Source organism: Brachycentrus maculatus, unplaced genomic scaffold (genome assembly GCF_059751285.1).
Source record: "Brachycentrus maculatus isolate JH-2025_06_01 unplaced genomic scaffold, ASM5975128v1 h1tg000260l, whole genome shotgun sequence".
Lineage (NCBI taxonomy): Eukaryota > Metazoa > Arthropoda > Insecta > Trichoptera > Brachycentridae > Brachycentrus > Brachycentrus maculatus.
The window spans coordinates 20,797-41,249 of record NW_028281011.1 but is presented as its reverse complement, the minus strand read 5'-3'; the positions used below and the strand labels follow the sequence as shown (position 1 = coordinate 41,249).

The 20,453-nt window shown below is 32.4% G+C and overlaps 1 pseudogene across 1 annotated transcript; it reads left to right on the top strand.

Annotated features, from left to right (window-relative positions):
• Positions 1-18,482: 18,482 nt before the first annotated feature.
• Positions 18,483-20,213, top strand: LOC148305850 (acetylcholine receptor subunit alpha-like pseudogene; annotated as a pseudogene). The gene has a single exon (XR_015838104.1). The product of XR_015838104.1 is annotated as an acetylcholine receptor subunit alpha-like pseudogene (transcript).
• Positions 20,214-20,453: the final 240 nt, after the last annotated feature.

The window sequence follows — 20,453 nt, the reverse complement described above, 5'->3', positions numbered from 1 at the left end:
GTAAATATTATGTTTAAAATATGCAGCTTTTGCTGGGATATAGTACATTTTCTGGGCATTCTGAAAACATGAACAACTGAAAGATAACGATTTTTGATATATGATGTTGTTGAGAGGAGTGAGCACCTTCTTCTTCATGGTCATAAAACGTGTTAATTTTTATTAGTATTTCATTGTTTAATATCTCTTCAAAATTAAATAGTAAACTAAATAAAATGAAACTCTTTTTTTTAACCATTTTCGACAAGGACTTTGTGTATGAACTATACTTAAAACAGATTTTTTCATTTATGGTTTGGTGGGTATGCAGAATAAAGGAGTGGGTAATAAAGTGAGGTTTGAAGTGACGGGGGGGGGGGGGGATTTGGAGGCGTGTACCTTTATTATTATTATTTCCAGAAAAATGTAAAATATTTTAAAAAGGTGTATATATAATTTAATTGTAATTTTTTTTATTGAAGAAATCATCGTATAATCTATCTTATACGAGGCTCGCATCTGATCTTTAAATTATAAAATGATTGCGTTACGTTTCCCGTACATCTAACTGTACGTTAAGTAAAATATTGTCAACTCGAACTGTTATACCGTAGAAATCAGTCATAATAAATACATCATCAAGAGAGGATATCTTAAAAGAAAACAAATAGTCGTTACATTTTAAAAACCGTTTGAAATTTTTATAAAACATGAAATTGATGGCAACGTTTTTCTATTTCACGCTATCTTTGGTAGTGTGCATAAATCATTACGATGATATCAATGCCGATTACATTCTGAGGCCAGATTTAATGCCTGGATCTTTGCTGATGCTGGAAGGAGTAGCAGGATTCACTTACAAAAATAGCACTGTGAAAGAATCCCCGAAGAACAAACAAGAAAGACTGAGCTCAAACGGATCGTGGTTTGATGCATACTCTACAATGGGGTTTCACAGGTAAATTTATTGTTTAGTTAAAAAATTACACTAATTCCAAGTACAAACGACTCGTTATTTTGTATTAGATTTAAAAATTAAACAGAAAAAATTCTCAGAACGTCATGCATGTGAATGTAAAAAAATCTTTATTGAATTGAAAATTTAAAAAATATATTATATTTGTCTTTTAAAATATAATAAACCTATCTTAACTTGAGATAAAGGATCTATTGTTTTTATATGAAAGTAGATGGAGGTCTATGCATCCAGGACCTATGAACTGGCATTTGACTGGCTTAAGTGATGTCATCCGGAGGGTGAATAATCCAGTATCTGATATAAAAAATTGACAGTCAAAAATCACAAAATTTATATCTTACAAAATAAGGTTCACAAGTACTTGTTTAAGTCACAATTTTTGCAGTCACTTCTTCTTATAGGTTCTTTATGTGCCACGTCAGGTCCCCCCGACGTTGACTATCACTTGAGGGTATGTTTCTCTCGTTTCTGTCTTAGGCAGCTCTAAAGAGCACCTTAACTGTTCCGATCTCCGTCCAATCTCATATATTCCAAAGCTAGGAGATCTGTCTTCTGTTCACTATTCGCGATCTTCTATTTTGCCTTTTATGATTGGGGCAATTGCTCGTACTTTTCTTCTCTAAGCACATGCCCCAAATATAACACATTCCGGACTTTGATATCACTCAGCAACTATCTTCCTACTCTTAGTATTTGGAGCACATTTAGGTTGCTGACTATATCAGTCCATGAAATATGTAGCATTCTATGATGTAGGACCATTTTGAACGCCTCTTACCGTTTTATAGCGCTGATCTTGAGAATCCAGGATTCAACTCCGCATAGAGTTACTGACCAAACATAACACATCATAACCATTCTTTGCTGAAGTCAATACCGAAGACATCAAACTGGTATTTAATGTGACAACGAAACCCAGTCACTGGTCAAATAAAATAAAAGTATAAATAGCCAAATAGTTGTTGTTTTATTAAATGTTCATTAGAAGTTGTTAAAAAAATGTTTTTTTTACAGGAAAATGTTGAATGAGTACCTGTGTCGTAACTTCTTGGCTGATGAAATTCTCTCGCAGATGCAGAAGCCTCTGATCTCTCACAGGGTAGGGAGACCATTCAGTAGATACGGTGATTCGGAGAAGACCGGAAATAGGAAGTCCAGAGCGGAAATGGTGGATGTCAAGGACAACCTGCTGGCGGATCCTGGATCATCAAATTATAGAGACTGGTTAACCAAGTTAGTTTATAATATTTTAAAAAAACACATACAACTTACTGGGGTGTGTAAAGTTGAGATTGTCATAGGTATCTAGATTGAGATTGTCATAGGTGTCAATCTTTCAACGTACCTGTATTTTTTTTTAGAACGTAGTTCGCTTAAACTAAATCAACTAGTATGGAGTGTTTAATAAAAAGTAAAGAAAAGACAATGCTTATGAGAAATAAAATAACAAAAAAAAATTAAATTTTGGGTCAAGTTTATTTGAGTAGTTTAAATAATGGATATCAGTCAATTAAAAGTTCATTATTTTTCCGAGTTGGTATAAAAAGTAGTTTTAATTTAAATTTGTACCATGATGGTATTAAAAATATTAATAAAATAAAAATTTCGTAGAATAAGTCTCAAATCCAAATGCCACTTTTAACATGTCTTTCGAATGTAAACTAACTAACTAAACATCACGCCGCTTCCCGCAAAGGTAGATAGAGGGAATAGAATGCCACACCAATCGATATTTCACATCTTTCTTAAATTTTTTCCATAATTTCTTCTCTGTTCAAGCGGCCAGACTATGGAATGATTCACCTCTTCTTGTAAAAAGTGCACCTTCTCTAATAACTTTAAAGAAATGTCTGAGACATTACTATTTATCATTAGAATCCTAACTGTCCATTAATTCTTCTCCCTTAGTTTTTTCCTCTACCTCCTTCCTTAAACTCCCTTTTTCTTTTGCCCTCCTTGTTATCATCTTTTGTAATTTTTTTTTTATATATTAATTTGTAATTTATGTTTTTTTTTTTAATGTTCAAGTACTATCTACCCTCTGATTGCAAACAGCTATATATGCTATCAAACGTTTTGATCTTTATCCTTTGTCTGTTTTTGGTTGGTTGGAAGATATTGCTTTTTAGCAATAAGCCCACTAATGTACTTTTTTATTTTCTGTACATGAAGTTTACATAAATAAATAATACTTATCTTAGCTTTGCATTCTGTCACACGTAATGATATTATATTGATTGTAAACATCTATTATTTACTCCGCAGAACTGCCACCCTAGAAGACGTATATAGACACTACGACATGGCAGTATCAAGGGGTGGTGAAGAGAATGTGGATGAGGAGTATGATGGAGGAGAATTTACAGGATACGCCATGCCGGGACCACCCAACGCTGCGGGTAAGAACGGTAATTGACAGGAATATATATAAATATATATTGAATATAAATATATACTAGGTACATATATGGTATTATATGCTCAGTTATGTGTTGCCATGGGTTTTCTAAAATAATTTTGGTTCGTAGATGTGGTTGTTAAAATATGTTTTTTTTTACAATCCTATTTCCAAGATAGTATGAATATGCTAAACCTCGATAAAACGGCCTAATTGGGGGGAGGGTGTCCGTTAAATCCAGAAGTTCGTTATGTAAAAGTAGGTTGAAAAAAAATAAAAATAAAATAATGCAAATAAAACCACTGTATTTAGATGTAAATATATCCTACAAAACAAAAACAAATTTTTGTTTATTGTCTTCGGATACTCGTCGTAAAGTGACGTTGCTGTTTGATATCTATTTTTGCTTGCTTTCGGTAATCCTTCTTTGAAAGGGGAATCAATCTGACGAATACTCAATAAATGCTATTAGAGCGTCGGATGTGATCTTCCCACTTAATGGCCGCTTAAATTTTTTCCATGCGGCGACACTTGAAATTAAGCATGTATAATATTAACAGGACGTTTTTAATTTTTTACATTTGTCCGGATTTTTTTACCGTTGTAACCAAAGTTCGTTAAATAGAGGTATGTTATATCGAGGTTTTACTGTATTCGGTATTTAAACATAATATTTTGCCAAATATCAAACAAAAAACAACACTGAATATGGCGAATACGAATTATTTCCGATTATTTGGTGCATCTCTTGTTTTCATCAAGATGCGAGCCGGTTGGTAAAATTTAATCAGGACATCCCTGGATACATATATTTACAAGATATATACCCATCATAGGTTATAGTTGATTTTATTTAAACGAAGACCTAAATTTTTACCATAGTATTTTGTCATGTTAGTGTAAAAAAATACTGTTTAATAGCTATATCAAATCGCGAATCAATGGTGTGTTGTTTTTTTAATTTATATATAGACTTCGGTCATGGAGACGAAGGTTCGCAATTCCCGTCCTATGGACCACCTCCTTACATGCCTCCACCGATGCCACACGCTGAACCAGAGAAGTATGGAGGTACTGAAACTATATTTGTTAAAAAAAATATCAAAAATGTTAATTGATATCTGGTAGCAAAAAATACTCATGATACAATTTTTATTTAATTTAGACGAAGAAATGTGTGTATCCATATTATAATGATATTATAATGTTCGCCTCCCTTAGTGTAATGGTCAGCACGCTCGGCTACAGTAATGAAAGTCCCGGGTTCGATTTCCAGGGAGGAGTCAAATAAATATAAGTAATTTTTCACTCTAATTTTGAAAAATTAAAAATAAAAGAAAAATGTGTGTGTTTTTATTATTTACAAAAATACTTCAATTTCATACTATTTCTGTGAGCCTGAGCAACTCATTAGAAATATGTATCAAATTGAGGTAGAGTGGGATCGAACCTAGAAACTCTGACTCGGAGTCCGAAAAGCTCTGGCTCGGAGTCCGGAAACTCTGAGTCCGCGGTACTAACCACGGGACCACAACCCGATACTAATATTTATTCAATATTACCCAGCACTGGTACCTGAAGCGGAGGGCTGATCACCTTACCTTAACGATAAAGATAATACTGCGTTTTTATGATGCAGTGCCCTATGCACCATCATGAGTGGGTGCAGATAAGGGTTTTAATGAATGAATGAATTTTAATAATTGGTAAAATGTCTAGGTGGATTTGACTACGGCCCTCACCACGTTCACTTCCACGACAGCGACAGCGAGAAATCATCTCATCACGGGTTGAGCGATATATTTGATATCGCCCTTACGGCGCTGGCCTTCCTCGCCTTTGGAATGTTCATACTCCAAGTCATCATGTGCATCACTTCAGTGAGTAATAACCTATAGTCTTATACTGTATGATATCGGTTGTATTCGAACGATAAAAATAACAAGTAATTTAATAACATTAAAATTGTGATACACAATTTAATATTCATTCATTCTGTAAGCTGTTTTCGTTCTTTTTAACGAGAGATGCTGTAGAGGCTTACACACTAGGCTGGGCCATTCTGGACATTTTTTTCTCACCGTGGACCAGCCTATTGCACACTATAACTCATGTTTTGTAGATGTGTAAAAAATTGTAAACACACACATTGTGTGTATGTATATATATATATATATATATATATATATATATATATATATATATATATATATATATATATATATATATATATATATATATATATATATATATATATATATATATATATATATATATATATATATATATATATATATATATATATATATATATATATATATATATATATATATATATATATATATATATATATATATATATACGTATTCATATTTTACGTATTTTTGATTTACCTTCCCGTTATTTATAGCATAATGATATTTTACTTCCTTTTTTTCATTGTTTTATTTATAAATATAGAATTTATGTCATATTCACCTTAGAGGCTTAAATACTTCACCTCATTGTTTGGAATTAAGATAAATAATGGTGATAATAAGATTCGCCATAGTCTAAGCATGTACAGGGATTGCAATCTGTCTCTTTGTACACTGTGCAATATTTACAATTCTACCCATGATTACTCAATTTTCGAAAAGTTGCACACCATATTTGCTTTGAGTGTATTTCATACATACATGTCTTATCCGTTTGAAAATGTATATTTTAGAGTAAACCGACAATGCCGATGATGCAAATGACAGACGATGGCGGTGATCCTGATCAGGTGGACGAGTTCCGTTTCAAGAGAGACACTTCATCACCACCAGGAACTTCCATCAACGAGTTGTCACGGAGGATCCTCAGTTCCATAGAAATAGGACTGGCCGCTCAAAAGGACGAAGGCGCATGTCTCAGGTGGAGTCTCTGCGAAAATAATCGATACTCCAGAGGCCTGAATGATAATCAGAAAATTTGGATACCTGTCTGGGGGTGAGATTGAAAATATTTATGTAGCTTTTATGCAGTTTTATTGCATTATACAATGACAAACCGATATGAAACAAAGTATTAAAACTTCAGACGAAACATTTTGAGATAATCGATATATTTAATAACTATTCTACCGTAAAAAAAACATCACTTATCCTAGAATACTTAACCATCTAAAAAATTTCGAGGGCAAAATGACGATTCCCAGAGAAAAAAATCGCTTCGTTCCCGCGCCCTCTGCTTCAAAGTGCCTTCCTAATGTACATTTCTTAGTGGAACTGCGAATAGAATAAAATAACAAGTATGTAGTTTTTTCCACATGAATTTTATTTGACCAGCAACCGGATTTCGTTGTAACCGACCAGTCTCACGATGTCGGTTGCTGGTCAAATAAAATTCATGTGGAAAAAAGTACATAGTTGTTATTTTATAAAATAAAAATTTACATTATCGTATTTATTACCGTTTTATTTCTAAGTCGTATTTTTTACGAATGTTTAGTAACAACGTCAGTCGTAGAATAGTGTAGTTCAGTGATTCCCAAAGTGGTCTATATCGACCCCTAGGGGTCTATGACAACCTGCAAGGGGTCTACGTCAGCGAAAAAAAATTTGGGGGTCCATGAAATGAAAATGGGGGTCCACGATAGTGGATCTCAACACATACACTGATAATACCTATTTACTTACATCATACTATCTTATAATATCAAGACATATACATTATTTATAAAAGTACCTATGAAGTAAAAAAAATATTATATATGTTTATAAAATTGTGTAAGTTGTAGGATGTTGGTATTCGCTTTGTGGTCGCAATACATTTTGAACTTGTAAAACCCTGAGAGTCGCAGTCGTAGTCGCAGTCTCAGAGCTTCGCTACCTTGCACTGACTTGTTCAATTCGTCACTCTATAAATACGAATGTGGGACAAATACCTTTATTCGTTTCCTGAATCTTGAAAAGGAAAGTGCTAAGAAAATATTTAAAAAAATATAAACAGATAGTATATCACACAAATTATAGTGAGTCAGTGTTATTATATATTTTACATAACAGATACAAAATTTTATTTTGAGTAGTTTCAATTTAAATTCAATAAATAAATGTATAAATGAACACGTGTTTTTACTTTAAGTTTTTAACACTAAACTTCACTACAGTTAGAAATTTACAGGAAATCAATATCAGGTAAGTAGGGGGTCTACCCAACACGGAAAAACATGGCAAGCAAAAAAGTTTGGGGAACTCTGGTGTAGTTTAAGGATCAAGTCAACTTACCTATTGTAGAGAAAATGTGAATTTTCATTATAACTAATTATCTTCTTTTGCATATCATGGAAAAATTTGGAAAATCTTATGGGTGTCGAATAGTTTGATCGTTAGATCGTTAGCCTAACTACGGTAGATGATACATATAAACAAATTTACCAGCTTCTCAGATAGTTAGCCGAACGGATATTTATATATAAGTGTCAAAATATGATGATGATAATACATATTTCGCTATAAAATTCGTGATTTGTAAAGGCGAAGCCGCCGTATAAACCAATACTAAAATGTTTATACGCAAACTAAAAACATATACACTATTTTTTGTTGTTTTTACTCAAAATTGAAAGATCCAGTTCAACATAGATTTAGTATATCTCGCAAGCATCTACCTAAAATCACAGTAAAAAACATTTTAAGGATATTTTTATTTGATGTAGATTCTCTTTAATATATCGATGATTTTTTATTCATTAAAACAATCTTCATTATTAATTTATCATTTTTATTGTATCTTTGTTTTCAGTCTTGGTATGAGCTGGCTCTCAAGCCGTTTAGTGCAAGGCCCGCCATCCACGTCCGCCATGTTGGATTCCCTTCGCGCATGCGCGCTTGGCCTTGCTCGCGCAGATTGTTCGGCGCTGTACTCGGACTGCGATGTGAGACATCTTTTGGAGAATAGACGAACTACCGAACCCAGAATGCCAGAGACATCTAGCGGAGAAAAATAAACTATTACAATGGAGTGCGAAAGCGCGTTTGAAATAAGAAATCATTTAATTTTTCATCCGATAGATGGAATATCCGTACATTTAAAGAATAAAATGGATTCAAATAAATTGAAATAAAATATCAAATGTTCATGAATAATTAAAAATATCATAGACAACATAATTATATTTTTGGTGCATTGCCAACTATATTTTGCGCAAAAATATGAAACACATTCTTTTGGTAATAAGATTATTGAAGCGTTTATTTTGGATAATATGCAATATGAGATTCTTTATTAAATGCAGTATTTTTTTTACATAATGCTGAATATGAAAATTTATCATTTAATATATTGGCTTTATTGGATTTTTAAACATGTAGGAGAAGGTAGGTACCTACAATCAACTAAAAATGAATAAAAAATGAATTTTCCTGAAATACCCAGCGAATTATAATTAAAGTTCCAAACCTGAAAACCTCGATCTAATATTAAGAAAGTTTTATTAAATAATTCGTAGTTTGAGGGTTAGTTTTTATTATTATTATTATCATTCGGATTTTTTTAGCAAGAAAACTTGAAAAAGTTTTCGCGGAACTGTCTCGTTGGACCATTCACTTTCATCCCTATTGTACCCAATGGTGCAAAGGGTACTTCATCTGATCGCTGTGAACTTAATCTATACTTATATGAAGGCAAGATTAATATACTATAATTATATTAAGGGTAGATTTTCGGGAATGGAATACATTTAAAGGGATTCCGATTATTTAATTGAAAAAGTTGAGGGAGACATTGATTTTATATGATAAAATGGAAGGAGGAAAATGACTCAGATACTCGAGGTTGCATACTCGTACTTCTACAAGCTTTTCATGAGTCCTTTGAGCATAAACTGTTTACACTTCGTGAAAATTGGATTAACTTTTTTTCATTACTTCTCGTCGCGAGTAAATGTACCGTGTGTCGTAAATAAACATTTCTAAAAAACATATATTAATACATACATATGTATGAAAACGACAAATAATATTATGATGTGAAAAATAGATATTTACTGTATTTTCCGTTAAGTTTATAAAAACGAATTGATTAAAAGTTGATATATTTTTTAAATTGCATTATTTGACATCTAAACATAGACGAAGACGAATAGATGAAGAAGAATATGAAACATCTGGGCATTTACGGAGCTTACGACCGGCATAGCCTGGTTCAAGAGAAAATCAGCCTATGACGGTCGTAAGCCCCGTAAATGCCCAGAAGTTTCATATTCTTCTTCATCTATGTTGAGATGAAAAATAAAATAAAAAACTCCTAATTGGAGATAATCCAGATTTGTGAAGAAGTTTTTGGACACGCTCAAAATGTTGTAGATTTATTTTTAAATATATTACTCGCTTTACTTGATTGAATAGCATTAATGCATTTTCTACATTAGCGTTATTCCGTTAATGTAAAAAAGGGATTTTTCTTTTTAAAAATGTCATTTAATCTGTTTTGATATTGGTCATAAATCACACATAGCATATAAGTACATATGTGTATTTTTTTATGTACGTATAAAAAATACGCCCGAAGCCGACGGAAGATAAACTATTCAACCAGCGTAACGTGAAATATCAGATACATTTTGTTATACTCGTATTTGGTTCACTAGTCTATAAATAGTTATATTTCAATGAAAAAAGTTTTTTTTTCCAGATTTTTAATATCGCATCGTGTTGAATAATTTAATAATTTGTCTCAATGAGTAGTTTTTCATTTTTATATTGTGCCCCAATTATTTATGCACAAAACTGGGTTTTCTCCTGTATTTTTTTGTTGTTGAAATAAATTTGAGTAGTGTGGTAATATGGTTGTTAATTATGGGTTGATCACTCAACCAACCTACGACCGGTCATAAGCCCTGTAAATACCCAAACTTTCATATTTTAATTCAACTTTGTTGAGATGTCGAAATAATGTAATCTTAATGTTATTTTCAACATTCATTTTTTGCTAGTAACATTATCTGACTTGTAAAGTAAGCTAAAATTAAATATTAATTTTGTCATATGGTAGCCAAAACGTAGGTCAGGAAAATAATCCTTTTGGGTTCTAATACTTTTCTTGATAAAATATTGTTTAATTTGTACGAATTAATTTGAAAATGAATATTAAATTTCGTAAATACGATTAAATAAGGAGAAATTACTATTTAAAAATATTTCTTTCTTTCAGTACAATATGAAATTATTATACTAAATGTTGATTAAAACTTCAATAAAAACGTCAATATTTAAGAGAATCATACTGGTGATACCAAACATTTCCGCAAATTAAATTGATTCATTTTTTATTAATTTCTTTGGGTTAACAACAGTAACATATGTAAAACAAAACATTAAAAGATATACATTTAACAAGCCAATTATAGTTAACCACAGAAACATAAAGATTAGTACAAAATATTTAATGCAGATCTAGCAAATGAACACGTTTTTATTTATATTAACTCAATTTTGACGATTTTTGAAAATTGTACACTTTTAACGCGAAGAGGCGATATATTATGGACATAAGTTAGTATATGTATGTATGTCCATCCATTCCTCGTGTTTTGGCCTTTGTTGAAGGGTGAGTGCTCTCAGGGTTGGGTGGTTGAAGATATTATTTGTTCCGACAGGGTTTTGTCTCTGACTTGAAATCACAAAAGCTTTTCACTCTGAGTAGGAAATTCACTTTGAGTTATCAAGTGCACAGGCTTTTCTCTTATTCATTAAGGCCTTTCGACAGTTTCAATTTTCAGTTTCTTTATGCGACCTGAAATTAAACGTAACTCACTTGTATTATAACACTTTTAACTTATTTGGTGTAAAAATATGTGGGTTCTTACATAAAAATAACTGACAAATTTCTATTGCGTTATATATATAATTACACAAACCTTAATACAATATCTTATTATTCTAAACTAATTAACCGTTACTCAGCATACCGCAGGGGTAAGCAGAGAGAATAGAATGCTTCTCGAAACTTTTTTTGTAAACAATCTTCGCCTCTTCAATATTCATGAATCTCCTCATACTTACCCGGCGATTACTCCCATCATTAGATTGAAAATCTTAATCTTTACTACACATGATAATTTTTCTAATTAAATGGTTGCCATCTATTATGACATATGAATTGTTGATGTCATTAAATGTTTTAACTAACGTACTAACTTACCACGATGCTCTCTGCAGGGGTAAGCAGAGAGGATAAAACGCCAAACCAATCTGTCTTTGCAAACAATATTCACCTCTTTCACATTCATGCATCTCCTCATTATCCCCGCCGATCATTCCAACTCCTGACTTGACAACTTTCATGTTTTTGACATACTTAATCATGCAAACAATATTCACCTCTTTCACATTCATGGATCTCCTCATTATCCCCGCCGATTATTCCAACTCCTGACCTAACAACTTTCATGTTTTTGATATACTTAATCATGCCAAGTTTTCCTCGGTCTTTTTCTGGTTCTATTTCCAACTTCGTTAATTCGTTTTAACCATCTTAACATACTCTAATTAATTTTGTCTATAATGTTTATCTCAGCCTTGCATCCTTTCCTTTTATTAACTTTTGAACATGTAACATACATACTTTTCTCTTACATTATTCTAATTATTTAAAAGCCTATTTACAATTTTGGACACATGTAATATAAAAACTTTGATCGAGAATACAAACGTTTAAACCGATTATTTAAAATTTAAATAATCAGTTTAAAACAGTTCCCACAAATGACTTGCAATGGGTAGTACTTGTAAATACGGTTCAATCTATAAAACTTATTTGATAAAATGCAAAGGCAAAGAGAAAAAATACAAAAACCGTTAAAAAAAGCCATATACGACTTCTCTCGTTGAAAAAATAATTAAAAAGCTGTGATCTTATCATCCAAAAATATACATTGGCACTTACTTACGTAATTAAAACTTAATTACGTAGGTAGGTAGGTACCTACCTGAGTACCTACCTGCGTACCTAATTACCTACTTAAAAAGATCACGGTATAAATTTGATATGGAAGGCACTGGTTTACATTATTTGAAAAATGATTCTTCATGTTTGTTATTGCTGTCAGTCAGTTTTGGCGTGCGCTAATTTGTGCTCGATTGCGTTTGATTTTTTTTTACGTAAAAATACGGCAAATTTTTAAATTCACGGATATTTTTTGTGTATTTTTGTGATGTTATGCAGTGTCGGTGATACACGATATTTACATATTTGTTTGATGAATTTTATTTGATCTCTCTGATCAAAGTGCAGTGCAGTGCCATTCGTTATTTGGAAATAATTATTCGTTGCAAATTTGTAACAATACTGTGCTCGTGGCTGCATTCTTTCCAGCTAAGGTAAGGTAATTTGTGAAGTTATTACAATTTGATTTAATTTTTAGTTTATTTGCTTACGAGCTTAACTAACTAAATAACTATCACGCTGCTTCCCCGCAGGGGTTGGCAGAGAGAATAGAACGCCACACCACTTTGTCTTTCCAAACATTTTTCGCCTCTTCCACGTTCATGCATCTCCTTATACATATACCATAATATAAATATAAAACCTTTATCCGGACCCCGATGGTGCAAAGGGCACTGCTTCATATAAACGCAGTGTTATCTTGATCGTTAAAACATGAAGGAAAGGTGATCAGCCCTCCGCTTCAGGTACCAGTCCAGAGTAATATTGAATAAATATTACAGTGAAAAAATCACTTATATTTATTTGACCCCCCCCTTGGAATCGAACCCGGGACCTCCAAAACGGTAGCCGAGCGTGCTGACCATTACACTACGGAGGCGGACAAAATAAACATACCCGCCGATTATTTCGACTGCTGACGAGCTTGATACTCAGAATAGATAAAAGTAATTTCTTAAGGTAAGAAAGTAAGTAATTTTTTTCATTAAAAGTAGGTCATTAAATTTATGTAATCGTCTGAAATTTTATACGGTTTAAAAATATTTTTATGAATATTTTGGACCATATAGAATTATACACCAAATCGGGCAAAGTTCTATTTGGGCCAAAACATTCCCATGCAGATAGGGGATTATACTATGTAATTCTATTTTTTGACATCTCATCAAAGATGAAGAAGAATATGGAAGTCTGGGCATTTACGGAGCTGACGACCGTCATAGGCTGGTTTAAGTGATCACTTTACACACGTGTAACATTCATCAATTCTATCCATTATTGACGACCAAAATAACACTCAAAATGTTCTATGTAATTCTCATAGAAGTATCTTTTTAGATGAAAAACATCGCAGCAATTCCCAACATAGGCAATACCACCCGCTAAGAATGATTGAATACTGTTTAGGGGCGATTCGATACGATTTTGGGACATAGAAATATTGAAATAGGGTTAAAACTTATCGACTTAAAAAGTGGGGTGAAAAACTTATCAGGAAATATTGGAAGAAATAGTCAAAAGTTTAGACAAAAACATAAGATTTTCGAGGCAATGACCTTTTGTGGTCTTTGACTCCATTTGGTACTGAGCAACTTAAAAATATATCTTTATAGGGTACTGGTTGAAAAAAAAGGTTGAGAACCTCTTTAATTGCATTATGCGTCATTGGACGTAGAAAAAAGACTACAATAAATGATAATAGTAATAAAAATTATAATTAGGATAATTTATACAGCGCCATTTTTGTAAAATACTACTACAAGGGAACTTAATACTACCTCAAGGGATTAACATAGAAATAATGTTTTTTTTTGTAATCTTAACAGAAAATGGAAAACAAAGTAGTATTACGTTTCATGAATTGATTCAGCAATTGACGGTCACTTTGTGGTAAAATCTATCCATTTTTAATTAAAGTCTTACTTAGTAAATACGTGTCACAGTAGATGTTATAAAGTGGTATTAACTGAGTAAAACTTTAATTAAAAATAGTATTACTATGTTTAAATGTTAATATTTTTGACGAGATTAATCTTTGTTGCATTATATTGTGAATTTTTTTCTCGGAACTTAACTTTTAGGAGTCTCTTTCTTGGGAGAAACTTTAAAACAAATACTTCAATAATTTATATTTGTATAGGAAACTTTGATATTTCCTGACCGCCAATACTGGCGACATTTACCGCATTGTGATAAAACTTTATTTCATACGAGTACTATCTTTGACCAGATTCCAGATAAGTTTAAAAAAAACATGTTATTTTAAAGGAATCTTGGCGCCTGTCTGGGAAATTTGTGACGTAGATTCAATCCCTAGATGCCATGTTATGTATTACATATCATATACCATGTACACATAAGGCCCAACTGATTAATTAATATTTTTAATTGTCCTCTTTTTTTTCATCAAATATAAACAACTCTAAAAGGGGAGACCTACTGAAATTGCAACAATAAAAATTCGTTTTTTCAATATACTAAGAGACCCGTTTAGCAGTCGCTAAAAGGAATATACTTTTCTCCTTTTAACTACATTATCCTGGAAAATATTTGTATGATTTAATGCAACCTGCTAGGTTGCCGTAGATATACTCGTATACCCTATATCGTGGTCGTACAAGAGAAAGTGACCAACTAACAAAACGTAAAATGTTCAGGAAGGCCATTTAAGTCACTTTTGCTTGGCAAGAAAATAAACATCAATGCAGTTAGTAATTTTTAAGAAGTCATTATATTATACTTCCAACTTAAATATCTTTTGGGATTTTTTTCAGGGCAATATTAAGCTAGTAAGATATCAAATAGTCAATGATCACGTTTTTATAAAAAAATGCACTTGGTCACTTTCTCCTGTATGACTACGATATGTTTGAAATATCATATAATCAAACGAAAGAACTATGTCTTCATTGAAATCATCTTATATTGATGAATGATATAAGAAAAGATATAACGATCCAGAAAATAAAGACGAAAAATATTTTCATCGGTACAGGATTTTCCGGGATATATTCTGGATGCAGTCGCATATCATAAAATGTCAAACACATTCCGAATCTCATCATTTCACCTCATCATCCAAGTCTTTTTGGAACCCGTGAGGTAGTATTTTACGAAAATGGTGCTATGTAAATTACCCAAAAATATTATTAAAATTATACTACTACTACCATTACACCGTTTCGTTTAGTCAGAGAGGATGGAACGGCACACTCTTCTGTCCTGACATACACTTCTCGCCTCCATCTCATCCATACATCTAGTCATACATACCCTCCGATTACGCAGACTTTTGATACTACCAGATTTTAGCTTGTGATTTACCTGAGTGTGCCAAGTATTTTTCAGCCGTCCTCGTTCTGTTCTCCCGTTCACATTCCCCACATATATTTTTTATAATGAAATAAGGAAAGAATGTAAGGCTGAGATAAACATTATCGATAAAATTAAGAAAGGTGTGTTGAGATGGTTTGGACATGTGGAGCGTATGAGTGAAGAAAGAACGGTCAAACAAATTTATGAAGCGGATGTAGTTGGAAAAAGAAGCAGAGGACGACCGAGGAAAACTTGGCACAATCAGGTATGTCAAATACTTGAAAGCGGCCGGGTCAGGAGTCGTAATAATCGTCGGGTATGTATGAGAAGATGCATGAATGTAGAAGAGGCAAAGAATGTTTGCAAAGACAGAGTGGTGTGGCGTTCGATTCTCTCTGCCTACCCCTGTGGGGAAGCGGCGTGATGGTTAGTTAGTTAGTTAGAATGTGAACTTTCATTCTCTCGTGATCCATTCGCTCCACATGTCCATACCACTTTAAAGAACTATTGTTATATATACATATGAACAAAATGACGTTTTTTCAAGTCTAGTTTTTGTTATTGTCATTTAGGTGTGTAGTTTATGTTAAATATATGAAGTGAGTTTTTAACTTCGCTTTTTAATTTTTATGTCATTATTATTTTTGTTAATTACTTATTGTGCATTGGTTTGAAAACTGAAACAAATAAAATAAAAAAAAACGAAATGAAATATCACTAAGTTTACAAAGCGCTATGAAACAACTCTTTCAGTTAGTTAACCACTGAAAACCGAAAACTCATTTTAAAATTGAAAGCTCAGCAGCCCCTGAGGCCCGTTCAGGCTCGGTCTCTGTGTGTATGGAATAATAATTAATTGCTCCTCACACTGAATATACGACCTTCATCCGGGGGATGCACCGGATGTGTGACGTACACAGCACAATGTTCCGCAGCGAACGAAGCAGAGGGCTGATATACGAGCATTAGGGCTTTGGAGATTTCGTTCCACGCTGAAAATATCTAGCTGAAAAATCGGATTACTTTTAATGATGGTTAAACTTTATTTATTTATCACTGTCCCCAACCTCGGAGTAAAAAGTGCTAGCCAGTAAGGTTAATATGTTATAGATATGTTTTCATCATTTAAAATACACTGAATTTTTTTAACATTAATAATCAAAAGAAGTAATAACATACTAAAAGTATAATGACGCGAAATTTTAGATATTTAATATGTACACAAACGCGCACACATACACACATACACACACACACACACACATATATATATATATATATATATATATATATATATATATATATATATATATATATATATATATATATATATATATATATATATATATATAAATATATATATTTACCTGTAAATAATTTCTCCACGACAAAAAAACAATACTTAGTTGTATTGTTTTCTAAAATTCTTTTATTAATAAAAGTAGAAAAATTGAACAGTTATAATCAAAGCGGACACATTCGAAACACATTGTGAAATAATAAATAAAGCAAACTCTGTTAGTTTCGTCTTAAACTAGCTTGAAATAATTCGCTCATTAAAATGAATACGGCTATTAAGGAAAGTGGTTATTGAATTAAATTGATATACGCCTATGTCACTCATTCCCTTTGGTACGGATAGCTATCGGTTACGGGTTGTGGCAGAACGCGGAAGTGCGGATAATGAGATTATGAGTATAATCCAAAACTTCACCAAACCGGAAATGCTTCTAATTTTCCAAGCTCATTTATTCCATTTAACTTTTCCATGTTCTCCTGCTCAATATTATCCATGTGTTTTAATTATCTTTTTTTTATCACTTAACATTGTTTTGTGATTTGATAAATCGTAAAATTATATTTAATGTCGTAATAATTTTCAGAGTTCTCTATTCATGTAATAGATACTAGTTAAAATATAAGAAAAATAATGTAGAAACTCATAAAATTAAAAATATTAAAAGTCAATACGATATTTTGAAATAGTGGTAATTCATCGATATAAAACTATAATAAACACATATTTTACAATATAACAATGTTTAATAACTGCCCTACACAGTCCATATTTCCTCTAACAAATAATATAATAAAAGTAGACAAATAAAATTAAGAAAAATCTGCTACCCCTTTTTCATCCTTCAAGGACACAATCCTTCGACTTAGTTTCACATACGATTTTCAAAAATCATGCGAAATGCATCGAAACACATGTCACAAAGTTAAAGAAATATTACAAATGGAATGGTTTCATTTATTTATTGACATGGCGTTTAATTTGTAGAACTCCATTTTAATTAATGTATTGATTTTAAATCAATCCTAATTATGGCTTTCTTAAACGAATGTCATTCGTTTGAAAATGTCATAAGCAGGCGAAACTATTGTCTCAAATTTTAATTTAATGTATTTTAAAAAAATAAAATATAGCTTAATAGACTTAAAAAATCTGTGTTTGATTTAAAATTAATACATTATTGTAATGGTTTCAGTTTATACGATTTGCAATTATTTTAATAACTTCGTATTATCTACGGTGTCTATAATACGTGGTTATTAAAATAATGTAATTAAAATGCTGCGGAATGCATCGAAATACTTGTCACAACAGATTTTAAGAGATAGTTGTATCGGAAGTGAAACGGCTTCAATTTATATGATGGAATTTTTTTCATGTAGAAAGCAATAATATTATAAATAGCTCATATCCTATATATTTTATATCGTAGATAGAAAATAAAAACTTGTTTAAGTTATTAAGATTCCTAAATTAAATTCGCACTTTTATTTACTTATTTTTTGTATATCCACACTGTGTGCTTTGGCCCGAAGGGTGAGTTTCAATTGCGCCCTTAGTCGCTCTGTGGCAGTCGCCGCGATTAGACGCCGTCCGCACGGTGCCGAGCGTTCCCGACCGGGTTCGGAAAATCCCGATTGGCAATCGAGCCTCCGCGCAACGCCCCCAGATGGCGTTGGAAGCTTATGTCAACCGCGATTGCTAATTTTTTTCAAACTTTTTTTTCTGCGATCGATGGAGCTTATGAGAGATCTTGTTAAAGAATGAACTCTCAGACTTGGCGTGGAAAATACTTCTCAGTTGGATGGATCTTTTAAAAATTGTATTACGTAATAATTTAGGTACTGAAATAAATCAAATAAAAATTCGTAAATAAATGTAAATAAAATTGATAAATGCTAAAATTATTATATTTTTAAAACTTTCGAAGAATTTATAAAAAAATAACACATGTGTTTTTTTTTATATTTATCAACCGGTGAAATATGTGTCGAATTGACTTGGCGTTTGAATAATGGACTCTAAGACAAGAGCAGAGGAGGACTCTAAAAGTATTCAAAGGCGGGATGCAGTAAAATAGATCATCGGTATGTTGGGTGAGAAACGGGGTCAGTTGGCGAATCCGACGTCGGGGGGGTGTGGGGTGCCCCAGGACCCCCGACCTTACGCGGTTACATAACGGTTAAATATGCACTACTCCCTGCAACTGGATAGACGGACTTAAAGGAAAAAGTATCCTTGATGCATTACTAACTAATCTTATGAAAAAGACTTCTAAATTGAGTGTAACAAAATAATAAAAAATGCATGGATTTCACTAGTAAAATATTAAATAAAAAAATAACCGTAGAATTAACTTCGTTAATATAATAAACTAGTTAAAGGATGCTCAATTAGATTTTTGGAATAAAAAATAGTTCATTCGGTATAAGTAGCTGAATTAGATTTTTCAAAATTTTATTTACGGCCGATGACGAGTCGACACGGATAAAGCTATATTCTAAATGATGTACATAAAACCTAGTAGTATCTCGAATCGAAATTATTAAATGTAAATCTTTTAAAAATATTGCAATACTGTACGTAAAATATATAGTTGGAATTGGTAGAAAATCATTCATTAAAAAAATAAACATTTTTCGAACCTGTAACATATATAACTAATGTTCGATATTTAAATCAATCATTTGAATAATTCAACTAAAATCACGTGATTTGTGAAAAAAACGAATAAAAATACAAAATCTGAATAATAAATTGTACTTAATATTAACAGTGAAAGCGTGACGTATTAAAACGCGTTTCGTTAATTAAATATAAAAAAAATAAATAAGCGTTTATACAAACATATAACTAATGTTCGATTTTGAATCAAATAAGTAATTTTGGTGAACCCATCATTTGAATAATTCAACTAAAAGCTTTTTCACAACGATTTGTGTAAAAGCGCTAAAAATAAAACGTGAACAATTTTTAATATTAATACTGAAACGGTGACGTATTAAAACGCGTTTCCTAAATTTAATTTGAATTTAGAAAAATACGTTATTTTTTCAAAAATGGAGCCAATTTTCCCGCCTATTAAATATTCGGTTCGGTCTCGCTTCCGCTCCAAGAGCAGCGATAGGTCCTTCTCTATCTTCGCGATGGCCCTTCGGGCCTGGCTGGTGTGTGCCATCGTAGTGCAGACCGTCGTGGCTGGCAACCCTGACGCCAAGAGACTCTACGACGATCTGCTCAGCAACTACAACAAGCTGGTGAGACCCGTCGTCAACGTGACCGATGTCCTCAGGGTCTGCATCAAGCTCAAACTGTCACAGCTCATCGATGTGGTAAGATTAAAAAAATATTGTTTGCAGCATGGTTTACATGTTGAGGTCCTCAACAAAAAGTTACAATCCCAATATTGCACAAAACTAACTAACTAACCGTCACGCCGCTTCCCCGCAGGGGTAGGCAGAGAGAATAGAACGCCACACCTTTCTGTCTCTGCAAACATTCCTCGCCTCTTCCACGTTCATGCATCTCCTCATACACACTCGCCGATTGTTTCGACTCCTAACCTGACCGCT